Here is a 24869-nt window from a genome sequence, read left to right as displayed (position 1 = left end):
TTAACTGTCCTCAATGGGGGGCAGTGCTGTATTAGACATAGATGTTTCGATTTGATACAGTGCTTTCCGTCAAAGGCTTTTTTCTTTTTATTTTTTAAGCTGCAGTTATTGCTCTGAACACAGTCACCATTCTTCTTTCAGACTGGCAAATTGTGCATGCAACATGGCAAGCAGAAAAACTGCAGGAAGTACAAGACTCAGCACTGAACAAAGACAACATATCATATTCCATTTGGTTCTCTGCAAGGAGCTCAGTAATGTGCATCCAAGTTTACAGGCTTTTTAACAAGCCAAGAAAAAAATTTGACACTTTTTTTTTCCTCTTTAATTTGTGATGGTGGTGGATCAGTTTAATCATCTGAACAGAGCTGCACTTTTATAAACTTTGACTGTGTAGGCCTTTTTATTTTTGGTTATATATCTGAGAAATGAGTCGCTGAAATGTTTTGTTTTCAGTAACAAAATATAAAGTTGACAGATGAGGACAGGATATTCAGCCTATCAAGTGATCTTTTTCAGAAAGTCAGCAGACAGAGCTAGCGCTACCTCAGCCGACCCCAAACAAAACCAGCCCTGTCAGGGCATGTGGCGTTCACCAGAGCCTGGATAATTACCAATGTTCTCAGTATTCCGGAAGTAATTTTTATCTCAACATTAAACACCGTATCGCCAGATTAGACCTCGGCTGAGACAACCTCAGCTGTCAACCCTGGCTGAGTTGTCCATTTACTTATTTTGTGCAAACTTGGACAAATTAAACATTTAATGAAATGCAGGGTCCATGTATACCCGGCTGTCTAACAGCTTGTCAAACCCAACTGGAATTTAAAACAATACCTTTTAATAAACAGCAGCAAGAAAATGATGTAAATGAAGCACTGGTTTGAATCTTCTCTGCCGTGGATGACTGGATGAGATATTCTAAACGCACATACAATATGGCTTAGAGGAGGCCTCGTTTCTTTAAAAAAAATAAATGAGAAAATGTTGTGATAATTATGACAATATTCCTCACAGTAAATAAACCAAATAAATGATTAGACCTGACAGAACAGAGAGGCCTATTTGCAACATGATTACCATGTACGTTTGATTTCACATGTCCAGCGTTTTGCCACATTGCAATGCCATTTAATTTAAAAGCACCAGAAGTTTTGCTTCCTGGCACTAAGAGAAGGCATTACATTTTAATGCAACTTTCTAGTGAGCACAACTTTGATATATTGCTTCACCTAATGTGCTGTGCATCTCTCTTAGAAAGAAATGACATCAGAACTAGATCGACTTGCTTTATCTAATATTAATGATGACAAATTTTAATTCATGGTTCTCCTGGGTCATATTTCCCAGTCTGAGCACAACTGTATTGACACAATGTGCATATATCAAAATAAGTGGGTTTTCTACATGAAGTGTGATTCTTTTTTTTTTTGGTGAATTCTGGCAGTGACTGTTTATGGTCCAGACCTGGTTGGCCTTCAGCTTGACTACAGGGAGAGGGACGGTACAATACGATGCCGCCTGTGGTTATATATGGCAGATTCGTTTCCACGTGTAGCTCCAGGTAACATGCCAGGACAAACCTGCAGTCACAAATCATTGTTCTACAAGGATGTAAGCTTTCCCAGGTGGATGACAGTAAGCTGCCACTGACACTAAGAGTTGTAGATGGACTGGTGGGTGGGTGTTGGGGGGGAATCTCATCAAAACTGCAAGCTGCAAAGTGCTTAGTCATGTCTCAGGCCCAGACAACACAGTGCATTTAATACCATTTGTCATCATTTCCAACCTTTTGTACCTACTGTGCAGGGGTTTTCTTTTTTTTACATTACTAAACAATCAAATCATTGTTTTTAACGGAATCAGTTGTGTATTATTAATTGATTACGCAAGATTGTTTCAGGATCTTTAAATCCTTGACAGTTGGGGAGCAGGTTCATTTTTGTAATTAGACGTAACATCCACCTGGCAAAGCAAATATTACCTATGCTGATCAGCAATGTTATATGTACATTCCAAACATGTAAAATTGTTACTTAATTGTGTACAAAGATACCTACAATAAGGGCACTAAATTGATAAACTGGGCTTTCAATTAATTCATTGTCTTCATTAAATAAATAAAAAATCTGAAACAAGGTGTCACAATGTAAATGTAAAATTGCTTAAATCTGAAGTCTCTTTTTAAGAAAGTGCACTTTGTATTTACAACTAGCACAATTATTCACACATGTCCTTTCTAAGCTCGAGAAGACAAGGCAAATTGTTTTTTGATTTTCTGTTTAATAAATTTTGGAGTCTCTGCTTAGCACACGTTGGCAATTTAATCATGCTTTCTAACAATAAATGACTTCAGAGTGACAAATGAGAGAGAGAGTGAGGCGATGCTGAATTAAGTGAGCCTAATATGGAGATTGCAATTTGGCCAGAATAAAAAATAATCAGTTTGAATACCCACTACACAGTCTTATTTCATAAACCAAAGTCAATTAAATAATTTCATTTAATTCTGAATGTGATTTCCACACAGATATTAATCATGGGGACAGATAACATCCCACTGATAGGTTCAGTTCCACTGAGATCTGTTCGGGGGGGGTAAGCTATAGTCTATTCTGCCTATTAATAACATCAGATAACAGTTAGTTCATTTAAGCGTCTCATAAAATGAAGTTTTAACAAGGTAAAACCACAAGGTCAGGGAATTTGCTATTCCAGACCTACACACACACAGCCAAACAAAACACAACAACAAATAGCAGTAAAATTAAAAAACCTAATCAGGTATTACATGTTTTAAGATATCTGTTTGTTTGATGTCAGTGTTAAATAAAATGTTTCAATATTGAACTCCAACAGAAGGGGAGGCCAGTCCTTAATTCCGTTAGGTGATTGGTCAAGCTCGTCAGCTGGTTCAAGGTCATGGCAGATGCGTGGACTCCAGAGAAACGTCTTTGAAGTCGGGGACGCGGCAGGGTTCCAGTCAAGATGACTTTGGATGTGCACAGATTTCCACTTGGATCCAGCTACAAAGGAAATATTGGAGGAAAAGTCTGTACTTGTTCCTGAAAACAGCTGTTGATGGGAAACAAAGCAGCTTGATTTATTTCGCAGATGGTGGCCGGCCAACTCTGTCTCAGTGATAAGGTGAGGTGCCGGTTGAGATGTGCAGCAAGGTCCATCAAGGTGCTTCAGAAGATGTGTCTGGTCGGTTGAACAGTGTCTTTACCCGCAGAGCAAAGTTAAGTTTTTGGTAAATTTTTTATGCTGACGTGATGGAACCCCACATGCGTTCCCTGGAACCACATTGGTAGATGATTTTGGGCACCCAAACTTTTGATTGGCTCATTGTATTGGAGCTGCCAATCAAACATTCACCACCTGTTTAAAGCGTATTAAATCGAATTCTTCGTTTTCTTCTCAAGGGGAATCAGCACTGATCAAGCAGTGAGTTTATTGCAGGCTCACAAGAGGAAAAGGACAGGTACTTCATTATGGTTGACCAGAGATGTTAATTGTGAATGTGACTCCTGAGAGAGATGCTAATTGTGAATGTAACTTCCTGACCACACGCGGGTCAATCCTGTGGTCAGGAAGCCAGAAGGCACAAACTTTGCATAGTTACAATGTGACAGTAGCTAAGGGCAGAACATCTTTTACAACTCATTATCAATGGAAGACCAAACGACACCTTCATTTTTCAAAATGTCCACAGTTTGATGTTTTTCCTATTTATACATTATCTGCAATTGAATGAAGTCAAACTACTTTTCAAAGATACTGAATTATACTTCCAAAAACCCTCTGTAATATTTCTTGTGGTAATTCATTCAAGCAGATGCTGCAGCTAGCTCTATCTTCTTTTTGTCTGACATAGCAACAGTCGCTAATGAGGGCGGGATATTTTATTTGCTGGGCGCACAGCGCTCTCTCTCTCTCTCTCTCTCTCTCTCTCTCTCTCTTACACACACACACACACACACACACGCACACAATTCCATCCACTCAAAACTCACCGTGTCATGGTCTCCAATGTTCTAAATGCATGGGCGAAATTAAACAATAAAACCGCGCTTAATTAGACCGTGCTGTAAAATGTAGCTGTCCGCAGCACATTTCCGCCCGGGTTTCTTTGGCCCGTTTCCCCCTCCTGAGCTCCAGAAGGCTGGACAGGGCTCGTTTTCAGATTGTTTTGAGATTTACTCACAGACTGTATATCTGCAGCGGAGGAACACGATGGGCTTCACCCTGCTGCAGTAGGGCAGAAATCTGAGGTTACTGCTGCATGAGCTGCCGATAGCCACCAGGTAGCTGCAGGCTGCCAGGGTTCATCAGTGAGAAACATGCCTCGCCTATAGGATGGCTCAAAGTGCAGAAAATGGACTCTGGCTCATGGGCAAATGCACTGGAAAAGTGCTCCTGTATGGAAATTCAAAAAAAAAAAATAATAATAATAAATTAAAATAAATTTCAGAAAATTAGACAAATAAGTTGACAAAGTGGCATATCCCGCAACTGAAAAATGTTTCAGATTGCATGCAGGGTATTGCTGCACACCAAGGAGACAGGTATAAAAAAAGCAAACTGGCTCATGAAATTATAATGTTTGAAAAATTATTCAGATGGTTGGCCAGAGAACAAAGCTTTGTTGGTTCAAAGGCTGCTGGACAGCCCTAATGATTTCACACTAGGTAAAAAAGAAGAAAGAAAACATTCCACTGGCATATAATTTCCCCATATATTTTATCTTCAAGCCAGTCCAAAACGGTTTTCACTGCATAATGAAACATTCAGCAGGATTTTAATTTATATACAGCGTTTGTTTAAACCTGCCACACTCAGTTTAACTCTAAATATAAACAAAGAAAATGCTATAAATGCAGTCAATGCACAAACATTATGACAATACCATTAATGGAAAAATAGATATATTTTTTTAAATCTAATTTCTTGATTACGCATCATCTTGTAGGATTGCTGGCTGCCAGGGGGCCCACGGCTCCCCTACTTTCAGATAACATAGATTTGCAATGTTCTCCAATTAGTGAATTTCTGTAGAATCTGTAGTTATTACACAGCACGCAATACTCAATTCTGAGTGGTCAGTTGAGGCATTCTGCAGTCAGTTATTTTTGAATAGATGGCTGCTGTCTTGAGTAAGGCCTCTGTTGTTAGACCGTCAGGATGCTTTATTGTATAAAAAATACAAGGGGGGAGGGGTTAAAAAGAAAAAAAAAAAAAAACTGATATTCTGGTCAAAAACCAGATGTCTGGCGACCCTACCGCCAAGCCAAACTTGATTCATGTTCAGGGACACCCAAATATTGATTGCTGGCTATGCCACTGGGTTGGAGTCAACATGTGAACAAAGTATAAAGCTAGTCAAGTGTGATTGTGTCTCAGTGGCAAGCAATCGCATATTTGACTGCACAAATACAACGGTAATGGTGAACCTTTCATGTACAACTAATTGGCTCACTAATAATTTTATCCACACTGAAGTTGGGGTCATTCTGTCAATCATGACGCCATTGCATTGCCCATTTTAACTGGCCCCTCCCCCACTTCAAAATGTATTCCGGCACCACTGGTTGCTGATAACGGTCAACGCTGGTAGAAACATGATTCAGAACCAGAACATGGGGTGCTTCACTACGCTTGCAATAATTTTCTTAGGCTGGAGTAGCGGGATTGAGATGTAATGCCAATGCTAATGTAAAACAATTACATATTCCGGTTATCCAAGACTCATCTCTCGATCCTTTTAGAGAATAAAGACACTTCAGACTGGTCTCCCACCTGCATATTACAGGAACATTTTTCCATTTCCACATCCGTATCTATTTCACACATTTCTCATGTTTCGAATTAAGATGCCCAGAACAGGGTTTAGATTGAGTCCACCGATTTAAAACACTTTTTTTTTTTGGTTCTTCACCCTCCCTATTTGTAATGTCCAATCGTATTCACCATCCTGGCTCATTACTGCATCCCCTGCTATCGGGAGAAGGCAAACAAGCATCACACCTGAGCTATCACACCTGAGTCTAAAAGATAGTCGCAGACAGACATTAGTCAGGGTGGAGGAAGGCACTTCCTTCATGAGCAGATCCTGTTATTGGACCAAAACCCTCCCTTCCCTTGTGCCAGCTGCATGTTGCCCTCTATGGCCAGCCACACTGGCACAGGCAGGATTCGATAGGAGTCCATGGAGCCCGTCCATGCTCTCAATCAGTGGGATGAGCCACCCAGCAGCCTTCCCATTCCTGATGCTTTCTTTTCTTTTTTTTTTTACACAAAATGCCACAAATGCCTTTTCATGTCTCAAAAAATATTTTAACTGACACGTCATGTAATTATAAAATATAAAACACTCCACTTTGAGGCACGGTGGACAAGAAAGGTCAGATTTGACACAAAACTGGCACTGTGAGTTTTATGGTCAGTCACAGCGGGCTAAATGACAAGTCCCAAAAGGAATATTGATTGAACAAAAAATAGCCTGAGAAAAGTGTGTAGTAGGAGTATGTATTTTTTCTGAATGGCAAAATGTTCTTATAATACAATTCAGAAAGGCATGAGGCTGTGGTAGCCGCTTGCATACTGACTGAGCACTGTCCCCAAAAGCAGTAGGGGGTTTCTCATTTGGACATGACAGGGGTGGCGAGCTAGAACACACCCTACTGGGATAGGGAACATGGCTGACCTCACCCAGATTCTCACCGGAATTTGATGGATGTGGTTACAACTGTTTTAAAGACTCCAGTGGGCTATGTCAGATCAATACTTTGACACAGACAAAGGAATACATAATCATATAATTCTCTCCCCTGACCTATTCTAGTCAGAGCAACAGTAGAAGATTGATTATCATTTAAAGGACCTTAATCCCCACTGCCTTAAAAAAATATTTTCAAACTGATTAGTGGAATGTGCAACAGTATGGATATCAGAATAATTATTAAAGACACACTTTCAAGCTGAGAGAAGAAATATTTTTAAGATGTTGAGCAACCACTATTTTAGTTCAGCGTTTCCTTTTTGCTTTTCCAATAATCATTATGGAGGGAGGGGGCAATCTCGCAGAGACAAAGTAATTATTCTCTACACAGTACAATAAACGGGCGGAAGCAAGATTTGCAGAATAAATAGAGAAACACATTACAAATACATAAAAAAATCAATAAAGTACACTCCTTCACTCAAGCATAACATTTGCAGGGAAGGTTGATTAAACGCAATGATTTCCATTGGCAACTAGAAGAGGCCTTGTGCAGTAGCCATCGAACACAGAAACATGCAGCAATCCAAACACCAAAGGGATGGCACCTATTTTTCCAATTATCAAATGCTAGCACTAACTCAAGGTGCTGCCGAATTAGGGTGTGTCCAACTCAGTTTATGCAATTCTGTGGCTCCAGGCATCAGTGCAAAGTTGTAAAAATAATTTAACTGTGGGTGTGGTGGGGGTTTGGTTTCATTATTGCCAATCAGATCACCCTATTTCTTTCGCTTTAAAAATAGTGTGTTAGCGCTGCAGCCAACTGCTAATTTGGTCATGACCGAAGAGCAAGCACGTTCTGAGAGGCTCCGATACGAGCCGCTCTGCAAACCATCACTTGTGACATCGAAAGTAAGGTGAGACTGAATATTTATTTCCCCCCTCAACCATGGTATATTTTCCATTTAAATGCCAGTGCTAAAAACAATACTAAATGGTTCCCGTGAACGATTCTGCAGTGTGAGTGTTCTCTCCAGACTCTCCAGGAGCAGGAGGCAGCTGGTAGAGACACACCCCCCACCCCCCCCGCCCCAGTCGGCCTCTCCATCGCGTTGCTGCTGCTAACTGTTTCAACTTGGCAGGCATTGCGCTTGTAAACCAGACGACAGGAAAGAAGATGGTGCAGTTAGTTCAAATTTACTAGGCCTATAGTTTTCTTTTTTTGTTTTTTTGCTGTCTATTTTTGATCAATACCACTATTTAAAATAAACCACTGAAAACAAAAATCACCAGTTCCACTAAGTTTCATTCATTTCAGACATGCACTTGACAAAATAAATGTGCACTCACCAGGGAAACAGCTCAGTCTGTGCTCTCTGGTGCACTCTGTCCCTCTGTAATCTCCATTGCAATCAGCACATGTGGCTCTGTGTCTCTCTGTATGAAAGTCCTGCAGTGTGTCCTCTCTGAGCTCTAGGTATTTGTATGCATAAAGGATATAATAATAAGTAGTGCAGAATTTAAAATGAGCACTATTTCCCTCAAAAGCTCATGGATCAACAAAAAGACTTATTGCTCTCTGACTCATTCAAGTCATTAGTTGTCAACATTGCCCAAACAAATTGTCTCTGTATTGTTGCTATGCCCAAGGTGTTTTTCACCCGAAGAAAACCGACAACTTGGCACCGAAAAGGCCACGTACTGTAGATCTCTGATTCATATCAAACGCAGCCTGCCATCACTGCAGCGGGATTGAGATGTAATGCCAATGCTACCATATGAAAACAGATATAAATGTGGGTATGTGCGACCTCATACCAGCTGCAGCGTTGGAGCAGATGGAGCAGAGCTGGCTAGCATCATAAATATGTCAAGAGATAAGTGTCCAGCCTGTTCCCCAAATGTTCAGATTTATATTTACGAAGGACCAAACTGAAATTATTGATGAACAGGCACAGTAATGGGTTTAATTCTTCTATCTATGTGTACACAAGGCAATATCTCAATTTGCCCTGTAATTGTGTTAAATATGTATGCAAAACCACCTTTTGCTTTGCTTAATATCCTTGCAGCAGTTCTCTGTAATTGCACGGGCTCTTGTCATGTGCCGTATATTATTTCTCTAGTAGAATGTGTTTGCTCAGTGGATATTGATTCCCTCATTATTTTCAGATCATTTTCATATTCATCTGGGCACATCCATTTATATCGTGCTTTGTTGTCTGCATTTCAGTTCATTATCACACTGCCAATAATGACCAATAATGAATTGCCGGACTAGGCCAGAGCTGAAAATATCCACCAAACGGCCAGTGTAATTACAGGGCAGTCGAGTTCTCTACTCGGCCTTGACAGGGTTATTGTGCTGCTGCTGGCCCCATGGTGATCCACAAAACCTTTATTTGTGCACCCCAGGTTTCTCTCTCTCTCTCTCCTCTCTCTCTCTCTCAGACACAGACACACAGACTCACACACTCCACTTTCTGAGGGGTAATTCATTGGTAATGAGATTTTGTTTTCAGTGGTCATATGCTGTCCAAGTCACAGGAGCAAACCAAGACATTTCTCTCTTGAACAAGACACTGATTGGTTAAAATCAGTGTCAGTCAATGACAACACATGGTAATTCCACCCCGATTGTGATTCATTACTATCTCACTTTTTGTTTCCTATTAATAACCCAAAATGAGATGACTTTCATAAAATTAAAGTAAAAAAAGAAAAATACTAGTTGAAATCTTTAATATTTCAATTTTAGAGCATGACTGTATATGACAAGAGCATATTACATTGAATTGAAATATTGGATGAACTGTCAGTTTTTCAGTCTGACATGCATTTGGGAAAGAAATGCACTGAAACCTGCACTTATTTACAACTATACACTGCAGTGGTTGCGTTATTGGTGAAGAGATAAAGTGGCATTAAAACAGAAAATTGATGACAACCACAAGATCTGCAGGATCTATCGAACACGAGACCGGCCATATTTGAACACGATGACATGTTTAGTGTCGTGCATAAAATGACAACCAGGGGCCTGCCTGGCATTTTCATGGGGATGTGAAGCAATTCCTTTAATTATTTTTAAATGTATTTATATGTATTAAAAGCTTCTTTAAAGTTGTGTGGCTAACTGAGATTTCAACAAAGATAAAAATAATCTTGATTAATTATTGGTGAGGAGGAAAAGGACCAGAGGAGCTGTTAGTGTAGGTATATTAATGACATATGCCACTCAAAGCTGTATCTTACTGTTTTTAGACGGATAAAACTATATTGTGCATGGCCCCATTAAACTGCATTGCAGAGCAGAGTAGAGCAGTTTTTGGGATGACCAAAGCTCGATGAAGAAAGATGTGAAAAAATCATTATCATTACCGATCAGCATGGTGGAAATATTTCAGATAAACAGGTGCAAGTTTAAAATAAAATGAAATAAAAAAATGATGTGATCCTTTAATATGCCTGATCAAAGTTATATTTATACAGTATATTAAGGTTTAGCCATATTCAATCATGCACTCTTAAAGAAAAATGAATAATATATTTTTAAGGATGTATGTTATGTTAATTATTTATGAAGCATTAATAACTGCACTGTAATTTAGTGCTACTGCAGTGACCCTTACTACTTGCATTAATCATGCAAAAACCCTTTCCATATCATATTAGTATAAGAGGGGCAGCACATGGATGACTTATATCATCAGTCAGTGGTTCCTACACTGTGCAGTAGGATCCACAGGTGGCTAATGAGGGAGTAGGGTGGGTTATCAGAAACACAAGACAAAAAATGTAAACGGCTACATGTTATAGATTTTTCTCTCTCATTAACACCGAATGGAATACTGCACTAGTTAGTGCACATTCCGTTATTCTGAATACGCTTACAACATTTCCATTCCAGATTTGGGGATTAGGCCAGAATTGAATGAGAAGTAGGTCAGAACAAATTTCTAATTTTAGTGGGTGATGGGTTTGGAAGCCACCAATCTCAATAACACTGCGAAAAGTGCACATCTGAATCACTGTTTACACTAAGTGAAAGATTGAGCTGACACAAGAGTCAGAGACAGGATGAGAGGAAAGGGAGAGTTATAAAAACATCCTGTGCATTTACACATGGCATCTCACTGTGATACATTTGTTACTAAGTGGTTTTATGTAACAAAATAGTTGTGCTGTGTAGTCCACCACACCCTATTTGCCAAAGATACATGTTACACTAGTACAAAGCCAATGCAATTTCAGTGCCCTATTCTGATACAAATACAGTGAGCACATTCTAATGCAAGAGCTGGTGCACACAGTGGATAGGGCATACATACAATGTTATGGCTTGTTTTGAGTTGAAAGTGCTGCAAAGTATAGTGTGACCAAACACTGCCCAACAAGTTAGCTTTCCACATAAATAAAATACTTAAATAGTGTTTCTGAAGTTAATATCTATAAACATGTTATGTGTGCATGTGTTTATTCATTAAATGTATTTAATTGATGATATTGTATAATGATCACTCAGCAAGCAATCTAATACAATCAGTGTTTCAGAAAACACCATTGCATTGATTCTAGGACCAGACTGAAAACTTCGTATTGGAATTCCATCATTACCCCAAATGGCCACTAAGAAAATTGCTGTGGGAGTATAACTGAATGCTAATACATAGTGGGTATTTTAACACACAATTTGGTTAAGTTATAAAAAAGAGTGACTGGAAAGGTTATGTTTCACCTCATCATTCCAGCGAGATGACCAACCTAGAAGTTAGTAGGCACTTTATATTTTATACAAAATAAATAAGTAAATAAATGAATAATTTATTTGCAAATTGGCTCATTTCAAATATTGAGAACTAAGTCAATGAATCATATAGGTGGTGATTGGTGGCACATCCAACTAAGCATAATTTGTTACCTGGCCTCTGATTAAATATATTTGCATTTTTAATTGATTGCTGACGGTATACTGGAAAAACCCAGTGTGGTTCCATGTTCATAAATTAATCTGACTAAATAATAACACTTCTTCGGGAGAAATAAGAGACGGTGGCCAAAATCAATAGACTTTGACACACTTTGAAATCTGAGACTCAGAGCATGTACGGTCACATTCTTCCATGACCTTTCATCGCCTCGCTGAATTAGAGACACTTCAAAAGCTATGCAGAGGCAAAACGAAAAGATACGTTTCACAGGGAAACCTGGCACCACTTATATACTGCATAAAGGGACCCTTAGAATAGCCCTTCGTGTTTTTATTTCAATTACAATCCAGTATTTAAGGGTAGGCACTGATATTCCAATAAAAAAAAACTTTTTCAGTCCCGGGAGCAATTTGACAGGAGCCGACTTGATATTAGTGTTTCATGTAAAGCCTAAACCAAATTATATATAATACACTGCAGGTTGCATGCTTCAAATGCAGCCACTTGATATTGAAATGGATACACACATTTAAATAGACTGAGTGAAAGTAAAACATTTTTCAAAAGGAGAAGGAATAAAAAAATCTAAATTTAAATGCTTAAATAACTGTGAACCTGAAAGTGGAGTCATCTTTTCATAGCTGCTTCCACCTACAGAAAGCCTAATGTTAGAAACTACTTAATGTCCAATTATATCATGATGTGCAAACCACTTTCTGAATTACCATGCAAAACGGTGTCTTTGTAAAATACTGAATGACTGAAAAGATTGCAAATTATATTTCAAAAAAAATTTCTGAAACCACCTCTAGGTCAAAACACTTCATTGTGTTTTTTAAGATTTTATGCGCAGGGCTCTGCCTTTAAGCTGTATTTGAGGTAGTGCGCACTGGTAGTTTTTAATAAAAAATAGTAAGATCCAGAAGAAGTCGTAATTATTCATATTAGGATTTCTAGCCATTATTAGTTTGTGTACCACCAATGTTACATGTCGTGGGTGGCACTTAATGAAGATGCAAACTCAGAAGTGCGCCACATTCATTTATAGAGATCATGCACAACTAAGGAGTTTAATGTAAAACTGCAAAGAAACATTCTTAGAACTAATCTACAGGGATCTCACTATGAGAGAACATCTCTTTATTCTGTTAGGTTTAGAGTTATGAATATTCATATTCATTTTAGCTCTGATGATATTTAAAGGTTGTCATGGCAGCAGAATTTCAAACACAGCTAGCTAAATTAAAGAAAATGGTATCGTCAAACTATTAAACATACATAGGCTTCTCTTGATAATCTTGACAAGCTAATCTTGATAGGATGCTCTTCTTCTCTTGGCAGAATATCCATGATGTTTCAGATTCTGTGTGTGTGTGTGTGTATTTGTATGTGTGTGAAAATGTATGCCATCACCTAGCTTGGAAGTTAATTTGCTGACAGGCTTAAGACAAATGCATTTTTAATCGCAATGTACGCAGCAACTGGTGTAGGATATTAGATGTATGCATAGAATAGGAGCCCCAGAGCTCAGTGAGCTCACAAGATGCCTCTCCTTTCTTACATAACATCTGCAACCAGACAGTACAGTTTGTACATCAAATGCTGTACAAACTGTTCTTCAGAATCTAAGGACTATGTGCTTATCACCATTTTCAAAATCACATGAAACCCTGCCATCAGATTCACTGGGTTGACTGAAGGTTGGTTAGGTAATAATTACCCCTACTTTGATCATTAAACCTCATTTTCTAAAATACATATGCATATAGTACATTGCATACATGGTTAATGTACTATCTTCCATTAAAGGATTATGCAGCAAAGAAGCTGGTATAAAAATCATAGGATTACATAGGCTTCATGTAAACTACGCATAAAGCCCCTTTGACTCCAAGGGCTTTTCAAACACACTGAAGCATCAATGTGCAATGGGCGTTGACTGGACAAACCATACCATATGGACCTAACATATTCCAGGAGGAATCCAAAAAAAGGATTGTGATGCCTTTGCACCTGCTAAGTGCCAGTCCCCAAGTACCAGAAATAAAGTGCTGTATCTTTGTTAGTGCGTTTGGAGATAGCAGCCGATAAAAGGTGCAGCCTCGGATGTAAAAAGATGAAGACGGTTAAATTCCACTCCAAAATAAGGCCTGGTGACCGATTTGCTGGAAGAGGTCAGTAAAATTGTGGGCTCTAGCGAATACAGCAGTGTGAAAGCCAGCGGCAATGGAATTCACCAAGGTGCTAAATTAGATCGGCTCTGTTTTTTTTGGACAGTGCAATTTCCTAATTGGTGATGGCATGGCTAAACTATCACAGGGATAAGAGGGGATGGGGTGGGTAGGCAGGCAGTTCATATCTCTGTATTCACAGCAGATGTTCACATTGTCTTTCCACCCATACCTGTGCTCTTCTCTTCACCATGGATGAACATATGAATGAGCATACCACGAGCATTCTTTTTTTGGAGTGAATTTTCAAGTCAATGGAATGGAATGCATTACTGCAAATTTGGGGTGAAACACCAAAAAATAATGCTCCAAGAACTTCTGTCCTAAAAAGGAAATAGATTAAATAGAAACATAGATTCAAAGGAAAAGAAACACCAAAAGCTCAATCAAACTATTAGCCTCTGACCCTTGCATAAGTGAATGTTCAATAAATATTGGCAGGCTTTTAAATCATGCTGAATTTGAAATTCACTTATGGCATTATTAATTCACATTTTTAAACCCTGTTCGTAATTTTTATTGCATTCTTTTGTTTTTAATGACTTTGCTGCAAGAATGTACATAATTGCAAGTATACCTGGATTTTATATGGAAGTGTACCCCATTAATGCATTTTGTTTCATTGTTCATATGAAATGAAAATTTCTGTTTACTGCTAATACACAGTAAAGTTTAATGAGGTTGGGGTAAATGTCAAACTAACCTGGGTGCTGTTACCCTATTATTTTCTTTTGCAATGCTGTTAGTGGCACTATGCTATCTACTTCATTAAAGGTCTCTTTGAAAGTAAAATCCATTAGGAGGAAGACAGCTCTTCAAAGACAAGTAATGCCTCATTATGTTACAATACATTAAGGCCTTTTCTGAACGTGTGGGTTAGGTTTACTATCCTTGGATGTATTGCATGGGCAGCAATTATGCTAACTTCTTTTTAAGTAATTGAACTCATTCAGTTTGGCCCATTTAAAACCAGGGCAAAGCAAGCCTTTACAGAGAGACAATGTGTGTTCAGGTGACCGACTGGAAGTAGTCAACACAGACAGACTCCCCTCGCTCATGACCGACTGCTTGTCAGTCTGTCAGGCATGTGTGACTCTAAGGGACCAAGAGAAATGTATATTAAATAAAATATATATATACGGCAAATACTGACATCAATAATGAGGCCCAAATGACATTGTAATTACAGAGGAGATATTTTTTTATTTTTCTTAGTCCCCTCTTTGCTCCAATTACTATTCTTATATATCTACTACTAATATCTCTACTGAGAGAAGAGGAAAGAAAGACTAGCTTACAGTTCTCATAATGTATAATATCCTTATAGCTGTTTTTCTTGAATATGGATCAACAGGATTTTCAGCATAAAAATTTCTAATGTTTATTTTAAATTTGGTCTCAACCCCCTTCCGTAGTAAACAGTTTGCTGGCACAACTTGAGGTTGGCCTCCTGAGGGGCAAATTCGGTTTGTAAACTCATGTGCAGAGCACCAAACAGACTGCATCAAACCATGACCGAGCCAGTGCCAACTGTAGCACTGAGTCCCACAGGGTGACACAGAATAATCTCAATACATTTTCCCAAAATGGTGGGCCTGAACTTAGGAGACATGCATGCATGAAGAATGGGGTGGGGGAGGGGCTGGAGCCCAACCCAGCGTGCATGCATACAGTATGGGCAATTTATAGTCTCCAGTTAGCCTACTGCCTATCTTTGGACTGTGGGAGAAAACTCGTCAAAACCCATGCGTGGTACACTGGGAAACTTGCGAAATCCACACAGATAAGCCCTCGGTCAAAATTCAGAATCAATACCTACTTGTTGTAAGCAGGCAGTGAATCACAGTAACACAATGCCCAGTTCTTTAGATGTAAATAAGTTCATTTTTTAACCAGAACCAACAGCAGTAGAACACATTTGCAGCCAGACATTATGACATATTAGTTTCCTTCCCTTTCTCTGGTTTGAGCCTGGTACCAATGATGTTTCACAGGATCCCAGCAATGGGCTCCGAGCCATATATCTTTCCCCCAAAATAATTTCATTGGTATTGTCTTCCTCTAATACCATGTTATTTTTCCATTGAAATGACACACATTTGCTATGACACACGATGATTAAAATAATAAAAAAATGAATGGTTTCAAGTGAAGAAAACAGTCTATGTCTTTAGAGGTTCCTCAAAATAACACATCCTCACTTTTGTATTATCCATGTATTATGAAACAGGATTGTTGTAAAGAAACCATTACCATGACAAATGAATGTCTTGAATGCCATTATATCTACAGGATAGATTATGCAGAAGAAAAAAGTAAAATCTAGCTAAAGTGCAAACTAAGTACAGAGGCTCAGTGGGATTTCCTTTCAACCTGGCATTTCAAACATTCTCACTGCTTATATATATTTTTCCCCATGTAGAACGAGTAATAATAATGCCAATTTCTCTTGCAATGACAGCTGCTATACTTGAGGAAATGAAAACATGTCATTTAGAAGCAGAAGTTGACAGGTACAGGTACTTTACCTTGTACCCGAGAGCTTGCAGGTTCAAATCCCAGGTTGACGGCACGGTTGGGCAAAGTCTGTATTTAAACCTTGGTGATAACCCTGGACACAACACTTTGCCTTGGATGAAGGTGTCTGCTAAATAAATAAAACGTGATCATAAACTGTACATTCAATGTGATTGACCTGCTAATTGGTATCAAATCATGAAATTAAGGGCAGTGAATGGTTCAATTCTTATTCATTTTACAGTCATCAATTAGCAAGGCCTGTCAATACTCAAAATAAAATACATTCACTGTCTGTGACCCACAAACACAGTTTGGTGAGTTAATCAGTAAAAATAATTAGCCTGACTGACCACTTGTCAAAAAATAAATAAATACAGTTTCATACATTTGCATTTATTTAAGTGTTGGCTGAATCCAGGCCCATCTTGGTGCTCCAAATACATATCAGCATTCTAAGGGTTGCACCGATAGCCAGAGGAAACAATGTGACGAAAAAGCAGTGAGGTCAAAGAACCTGGTGAAGTTTATTTATTATATATATATATATATATATATATATATATATATATATATATATATAGGGTGCCAGTTTCCATAATGCAGTGTAAAATATGCATAGAACAAAAACTGTACCAAACAAAAGGAAAAATAAAGGGAAAGAAATGCAGCCATTTGCTAAATTTGACTAACCGTGTAACTCACAGTTTGCTACCCAAGTTGAATCAGGACTGACTGGAAGAACTCTAAACTCACAGATTTTTACCAAGTAGCTCCTCCCCTGACATAAGCCACCATGGATTAAATCAATTAATTTACAACAGCCAAACTACAATAAATGAACAATACAGTAAACATGATATCGATCATTTCTGTAATTGGTAACATAAGAAAATAAAATAAAGGCAGTCGAAATTAGTTACACGCAAATTATAAATAAACACAAAAATTCCCCCCTGTCACTCTAGACTGCAGTGGTAGCTGCCATCTACCACCGTCTACATTAGGTTGTTTTGTCCCTTGCTCTGTTTGGCAGTGCAACGAGTGCGTGGAGCTGAAGCGCGGAAGTGAGTCTCTTACTTTAACGTTATGTTTGCAAATGGTCAATAAAAAAAACTGTTGTGATGTTTGTATTATCAAAACTGCGTATAGTCACAAACCAAACATTTAAATTGCCACAGGAATACATAACACAAACGCAATTCTTCCCCAGATGGAATAAAGCCGGCTTTTGGCCAAAACGGAGTTTGCGCTCCTTTAATAAAAGAACGAATCACTTATCACTGGTTCTCTAACTCGGTCCTGGGGGACCCCTGTGTATGCTGGTTTTCATTCCAACCTCAACAGCAATCCCAGAGTTTTAACAAGCTGTTAAATTTTCTTAATTGGGTGCTTTTCATGTTTTATAGCTGGGGTCCCCAGTCTTATCCAGAAAGGGCCAGTGTGGGTGCACACACCTGATCCTGATTCTACTAATCAAGGTGCTTAGCAATGACTCTAGTGATTGATTAGTAGAATCAGGTGTGTGCACCCACACTGGCCCTTTCTGAAACCCCAGCTCTAAAACATGAAAAGCACTTAATTAAGAAAAATTAACAGCTTGTTAAAATTCTGGGATTGCTGTTGAGGTTGGAATGAAAACCAGCATACACAGGGGTCCCCCAGGACCGAGTTTGAGAACCACTGACTTAGCTTACCTGCTGGTTGCGGGCTGATTCCGTGACAAGCGTGAAGCTTTTATTACAACCACTATTTTGTTTATCCAAAATTTTTTGAATCATGCAAAAATGAGAAACATTGAAAAATGTTGTGTTCAGCCTTAAAAATAATTTTGACTGCCCATCACTTGCATGTGATAAGGAATTTAGTAACATCATTTTAAGAGTTGTTTGTATGGCTAGGGTAGGCAGAGGAAATCATAGTTCTAAGGCAGTGGTCTCCAACCCTGGTCCTGGAGAGCTACAGGGTCTGCTGGTTTTCATAGTGACTCTGCACTTCATGAATCAATTAGAGCAGTCAGCTCACCTGGTGTCTTGGGTCTCAATTGGGTGCAGATTTTAAGGTGAAAATAAAAAAGGAGCAGGCCCTGTAGCTCTCCAGGACCATGAATGGAGACCACTGATCTAAGGTATACGATCAGGTGGACTGTTGCATCAGAGTCTCTGTTTCCCTTGGCAGTTAACTGCCTGCCCTGGTTAACCTACTGCCTTTCAATTGAGCACACTGCCTCCTGAGTGGGGAGAAAAATGTATGATTAATTCCAACATTAAAATTTATGAATGTTTGTAACATGTTATGGAGTTAGGCAGTGCCTGTCAGGGGTAAAGTTCTGCACAAGGTTACAAAATGCACTGCAGATATTGCTGCATGTGAATACCCAACTCGCCCGGGAAAGTTATAAGCTTGTGAAGAGGAACGTTCTCAAAGATCAACTGATGTCCTTGGTGTCAAAAATACCAAGGCCTGGGTTTTCAGTCGCATAAAGTGGGATGTGTGAAAATGTGTGAACTTGTGAAATTTTGGGCCACTTACCGGGGAAAGTATTTGGACTTTGGTCTTAGGCTGAAGAATGTCTGTATTTGACCCTGCAGGCCTGACAACTTTCTGAAGGATTCACAATGATTCATTCATGACCACTGTCAGGTTCACTTTGAATCCTAAGGTCAATAAAGAAAAAACAGAATATGCACTTTTAATAATGACTTCATCCCTGAATTTATGGAATGCAGGAGGACAGTGTGTGTGGGCAGTTATCTTATTGCAAAACATCCACGTTGAATTTCCTGCAATTTCTATTCTGTCAACTGATTTTGTTGCTAAACATAATGAGAAAGGGAGTTCTTGCTATCCAAACTTTTTTTTACAGAAAAATTTTAAATGGTTTGACTAATCTGACTCTAGTATATTATCCCTTTGGTAGATCTTCAACCTGGCAATAGACAAAGCAAATATTTTTTTTAAAATATGAAAATATGCAGGAGATCTAAGGGATATCTACCAAATTCATTGTTTCTCCACTCATATATTCAGGTTTTCCCGATAAATTCCCTTACAAATTAAAGGAAAAACTTGAATAAATGAGTGGAGGAACATGGTTTTGCCTTACCCAAACCATGAAAAACAGACCAAGGGGTGTCCAGATACTATTGGTCATATATTGTATATGCTCTAATTTTGTTGCTCGTAATTGATTGTAGGCACTGCCATACAGTACAACATACATTCTCCCCAATTTGAGTATGATTTCCCATGCTTTTAAATATGAAAGGATGTTATTATGTGCTTATTGCTGATTATTGTTATAGCTCTCTTAATGTGTATGACTATGAAATAGATGTGTGATGGGGCAAAAGTCATAACCTGGAGCAACACTAAAAAATTAGAAATGATAAATTGAAATTAAGCTTGTGAAAATAATTTGGAAATTATTTATTTTATTTTATATACATTTTACATTGACAGCTCAAGAGGAATGAGAGGGATCAAAGGATTTATCCAGTGCTCTTATAGGTAAGTTGTCTTTCCTTGTAATTAGCATCCAATAAGCATTGCTCAGAATTTCATGTTAATGCTAAAGCATTTAATGTGCTTAAGTGTTACTACTTTTTCATGTTTTTGGCTTTTTCCTATCAAACATTTGACAAATGTCTGAATTATTCCTTTAAAGTAATGCTTAAAATATTATGAAGAAAGCAGGGAACTATTGTAGTTGGACATACCAAGGATATATTCACTACGACACATTCAAGCTTTGTGTAAATGCTACATGAAAGCAGAAACCTGACTTATTTTTTCACCGACTCAGCCAAGACATACCCTTTTTATGTACACTTAGAGAACACCTATTTATTAGCCTTGTAGTGTTAAACAAATCAATACTTTAATCTCCTTTGATATCATGGTTTTTTTGTTCTTTTGATCTTCAAAAGTTACAACATTACGATTGAAAATCTGTTGGCAGAGCCAGCCCCTGGCATAAACAGAGCAGTCATTTAGGGCCACACCAATCTTCACAATTCAAGTTTTTTTTATTGCAACACATTCATGTTTAGGACCACCAGAACCCTAGGGCCAGCTCTGTTTGGTGGTGCCATAAACAGGCACACAGTATTTGCTGGCTTTTTTTTCTCTCCCTGGTCATGCAATACACATGCTGGCACGCATGCAAGACTGTTTAGAGATGTCCACACACAAAAACGTATTTTTTTTTACTTGCAGCTTTGCCTTATGATCAAAGTCCTATGGTCTAAAATTTCTCTGAATAAAAGGCTCAATTGAATCAGTGTCAATTTATAGACACGACTGAATTCTAAAGAAAGCAATGGAAGCACATCCCTACTGTGAAGTGGTCCTGTAATGTTAAATAAAGCCCTCCTCCTTTCATGATATATTTAAAGCACTGTTATGGAGCCAAAACAATTTGTCATTGAAAGGACATCCAAAATGCATGTTTTAAAAAAATAAAATAAATGCACATGAATACACAAGCAAAAAACCAAGCTGCTGTCAATTTAACAGTTGACCCATGCCACACTTCTCTTTCTGAAGCAGAGGTATTCATGTATTCAGTGCTTGGCTAAATAGTGACTTATTCTGTCACTGATGTTGGCTTATGTCAAGCAGTACACTCTTAAGGGGTCCACAGAGGTCAGCTGCTGACAGAAAACTAAATAAATATGTTATACTCTATGTCCCTATGGTGAGAACCATAATGTTCACATGACCACTCCGATACTTCAGCTGTTTGGTCTATCCGAGGGGATTTTTACCGCAGTATGCATACATATGATTATTGAGACAGGACTTGATTTCTAAAAATAATGACTCATGACATAATGTAACATTGAGAATTGTTAACTTAAGATGCATTATATGAACCTGACTTGGGCTTATAGTTAAGACACGAGTCTAATTGTGATCATACTTGTGACTTTGTTCTATGTCTCCTATCAGAATAAAATACTCAGGCACTTCTTGATTGCAATATTGGATAAGATCGCTCTGGATAAGATTGTCTGCTAAATTAATTTAATGTAGTGTGTTGAAATATTTTAGGATCAGTTGCCAATTAAGAGAACATGCAAGCAACATGACAGTTTTTAATTCAAAACCACATGAGCATAATTATTTTTTGAGGAAAATCTTCAATCATATTTATAATTCAATAAAACAAATTCCAGAAATGTCATGACATGAAATGTGACAGCAGTTGTGATTTTCCAGAAACCCTTGCACTTCCAATTGTAGTCGTGCATACTGCTTGCATGAGCTTCTCCTATAGATAATTCTTAAAAAATAGAGTAGAATCCTTAGATGAAGATTAACAAGTCTAGTTTTAAGATAAAAAAAAAAAAGATTTTCCTCTTTGACAAGGGCTTGATCCCGCAGATTTTCCACTGGAGCATATTGACTTGGATACAGTCTTTCATCGTGAGCTTAGAAGACAAAGAGTAGGATTAATCACAACCTTGCCCTGACTGAAAGTAGCAAAAGCTGCCACAACTGTGTTCACTCAATCAACTCAGTGTCTACTATCCTGAGTGAAGCCTTTAAGCTAAACCTTGCTGTTAAATGCCTTAAACTTTACTGTTGGAGATTTGAGTGGAGACCATGCTGGAAGCACATTGTAATTATAATCTTATGAACACATGTTGTATGCACGGACCCTGTAATTGCTATAGTTGTTGATGCTGTTGAAGTTTCTGATACAGTAAATGTTTGTATAGCTTTGATTTAAGCATTATTGTATTTTATGATCGGACATGTTATAGTCGGCTAAATACACAAGTTCAAAATGCCATGTTTATTACACTTTATTATAAGTTCAGGATTTGCAATTTGGCATGAAAGTAGTCTGATGAAATTTTGCTGACTAAGCAGTTGATTCCCCCACAAATATGGGGGAGGGGGGGTTAGATTAAGTGTATGGCTGTTACAGTTACTCTAAACTGCTTGATGCCTGGAGGTTGTGTATTTCCACTGAATCAGTGGTCTGCTCTCCCCCTGCCCCCACAAATGCTTGCTGTAATAATTGAAGAAGTCGGTGTACCCCTCCCCCCATTGCCTGAATAGTATCCCTTTGTACTGCCGATTGATCAAAAGGTTTCACAATTCTCGAGAGGTTCGTTTGAAGACCAGAGCTTTCCCCCAGTTCCCTTGGGAGACAGTTGGAGGCAGTGGTGATGGATCTGAATTTGATGATTGTAGAGAGGAAATGATTGTCCACCCCAGAGAGGGGGTGGGGGGGTATCAAAAGAAATGTTTGGACTCATGGTTTCAAATGAGAATAAACTTTATCAGTTGGAAATTAATGTGATCAAGGGCTGTTTGGCAGCATACATCGCAGTGATCATGAAAAATAAGTCTTTTATGGGTCATTTCAAAAGAATTGATGGTCGCTGGAATTTTCCATTGCATTCTGACTGTGCATGTGCTGACAGAACACCAGAGACCATCAACAGAAACCCTCCCTCAGGGTTCCGCTGGCTGACTATGTGCTACCCTATAGCACCTCCAGCCAAAGCCACCACTGGCAGTGGCAGGATTCTATTTGGTACCGCTGGATTTATCACTGTGTAGAACACATGCTTTAACTGAATATGGCACCAAAAACCCATGAATGCCACTTTTTTGATAAGTGAAATTGAAACTATAAAACTGAACCTTCTTTGGTCATATTCTTTCACTCATAGTGAAGGGCTGACTCAGCTCTGATACCCCCCCCCCCCCCCCCAAAGGGAGAGACTTTTAAAAACCTGACCTAGCGAATGCTTTAATGTTCCGTGCTTTGCACCGCAGCCTCACACCTGCGTTGGGCTCAAGTTTTTATTCACTCTGGTTCTGGCACCCACACCCACACACAGTCTCTATTACAACTGTAATACTAAGTCCTGATCAGCTATATATTGGTTTGTAAGTTAAAATAAAGGACCTTCTGAAGTAGACATCATGCGACTCAGTGAAAAAACATTGATTCCTTCCAATGAGTGCGTTGACAGCCAATCAGTTTGGAGAAGGCATATTTCGTAGTGATGATGGAACTGAGTTAAATTGAATGCAACACAGTACTGACTACAGCTGTTGATTACCCAAATGCCAAATTTCCAAAGGTAGGGACCGAGGACAAAGAGAACATTTTGCCTCATGACAATCAAGCGCTGATTGCATTTCTTTTTATTTACATTGCAATCCCTTTATTTGAGGGTTGTTGAGAATTAGCTGTCCGATTTTACTACAGTAAGAGATACTTCAAATATAAAAAAATCCATTTTAATCATGGACTAACAATAGGGACTTGATGGAGTAAATACTAAAACACAATTCTTTTTTTCTGCAGATTTAAAGTAATAATCTCAAAGATTTTCATTAAAATAAATGTCTGTTAAGTCACTATCTATCGCCGAATTAGGTAACACAATGGTGATTGAGCCTATTATTATATTAATTTATATTATTATTATTATTATAACTAATTTATGATTAAAGAACTGGGTGTCTGTGGCGACATTCCTGGGAAAAAATCACAAGCGGCGCATACTTAGTGACGTGTTTTCCATCACCCATCAGTGGTTGGTCCGCCAGAGACGGTAGGCGGAGCTAACGCAACAGGCTTGCCCTTCAACTCACTTGTGTGTGAGCGGAGTACTGTTTTTTCTGGTGTCTGCTACAATAACAGAGAAAGTTATGGAACCCTAAAAAGTTCTTGTGTAACATGAGAGGTCATATTTGTTGATGTAGATTTCGTATTACATTTGATGACAATGTAACGTTACTAAATTACATAGCTATTTGCACAGCTAATGCTAGCTACCGGACCATGTCAACAAAGGAAACATTAGTTTAGACAGCGTTGCGCACAGTATCCATCTCTCAGATCAGGTAACGTTGCGTTAGCTAGCTAGCTAATGTAATTAACACAATCTAATGTCAGCTAACAATTAGAAAAAACGCTAGCTAACGCTACCGACCAGTACTGACCTCGCCAACCGTCTCTCGAATGCAATGCTACCTTGTTGCAATGTAATTAACTAAAGGGGCAGGCAACGGCTCTGCTACTATCCAGTTCACACCACTGCAGTTTTCTCTGCAACATTCTAAAACCGTTTCGTCTCATTGCGAATCATTGATCTGAACTGGCCTTAACGTTACTGTTATTTACATTGCCATCAAGTTCATCAGTATATTATAATGATAGGAATAAAGCCGGGGTGTACGTGGATCAGAGCCGGGTCTGATTTCTGTGTAAAGATGTCAAGCCGGCGAAAACTAAATAAAAGAATACAGCAGTATGGATTAGCATTGTTGTTATTTTATTACGCTTCCTCATATGTTCCTTCAGCCTTGATGCCCTTTTTTGATGAAATCTCCTTCAAAAATCTCCTGTTTTTGTTTTACTCTTCTTGTTCTGACTGCTAATTTAACACCAAGCTCAGCTTTATTCTTGAACAGTTTAGCTAGCAAAACCAGAGA

General features: G+C 38.6%; 2 long non-coding RNA genes across 4 annotated transcripts in view; one reads left to right on the top strand and one right to left on the bottom strand.

Annotated features, from left to right (window-relative positions):
- Positions 1-17172, bottom strand: part of LOC135236343 (uncharacterized) — an 82280-nt gene extending 65108 nt beyond the window's left edge. Inside the window, exons 1-2 of one of the 3 annotated variants that reach the window (XR_010324552.1) lie at positions 17094-17172; positions 16412-16530 (exon numbers count right to left, since the gene is read on the bottom strand). This is a non-coding gene — a long non-coding RNA (uncharacterized LOC135236343). Of the gene's footprint in view, positions 1-16411; positions 16531-16788; positions 16924-17093 lie in introns of those variants that run through there. The other 2 variants (XR_010324554.1, XR_010324553.1) reach the window with 2 other exon arrangements.
- Positions 17173-17427: 255 nt separating this feature from the next.
- The window catches only part of LOC135236344 (uncharacterized), a 145963-nt gene continuing 138521 nt past the window's right edge, over positions 17428-24869 (top strand). Inside the window, exons 1-2 of the long non-coding RNA XR_010324555.1 lie at positions 17428-17467; positions 19863-19910. This is a non-coding gene — a long non-coding RNA (uncharacterized LOC135236344). The remainder of the gene's footprint in view (positions 17468-19862; positions 19911-24869) is intronic.

This window comes from Anguilla rostrata, chromosome 12 (genome assembly GCF_018555375.3).
Source record: "Anguilla rostrata isolate EN2019 chromosome 12, ASM1855537v3, whole genome shotgun sequence".
Taxonomy (NCBI): Eukaryota; Metazoa; Chordata; class Actinopteri; order Anguilliformes; family Anguillidae; genus Anguilla; species Anguilla rostrata.
This window is presented reverse-complemented; position numbering and strand designations above follow the sequence as displayed.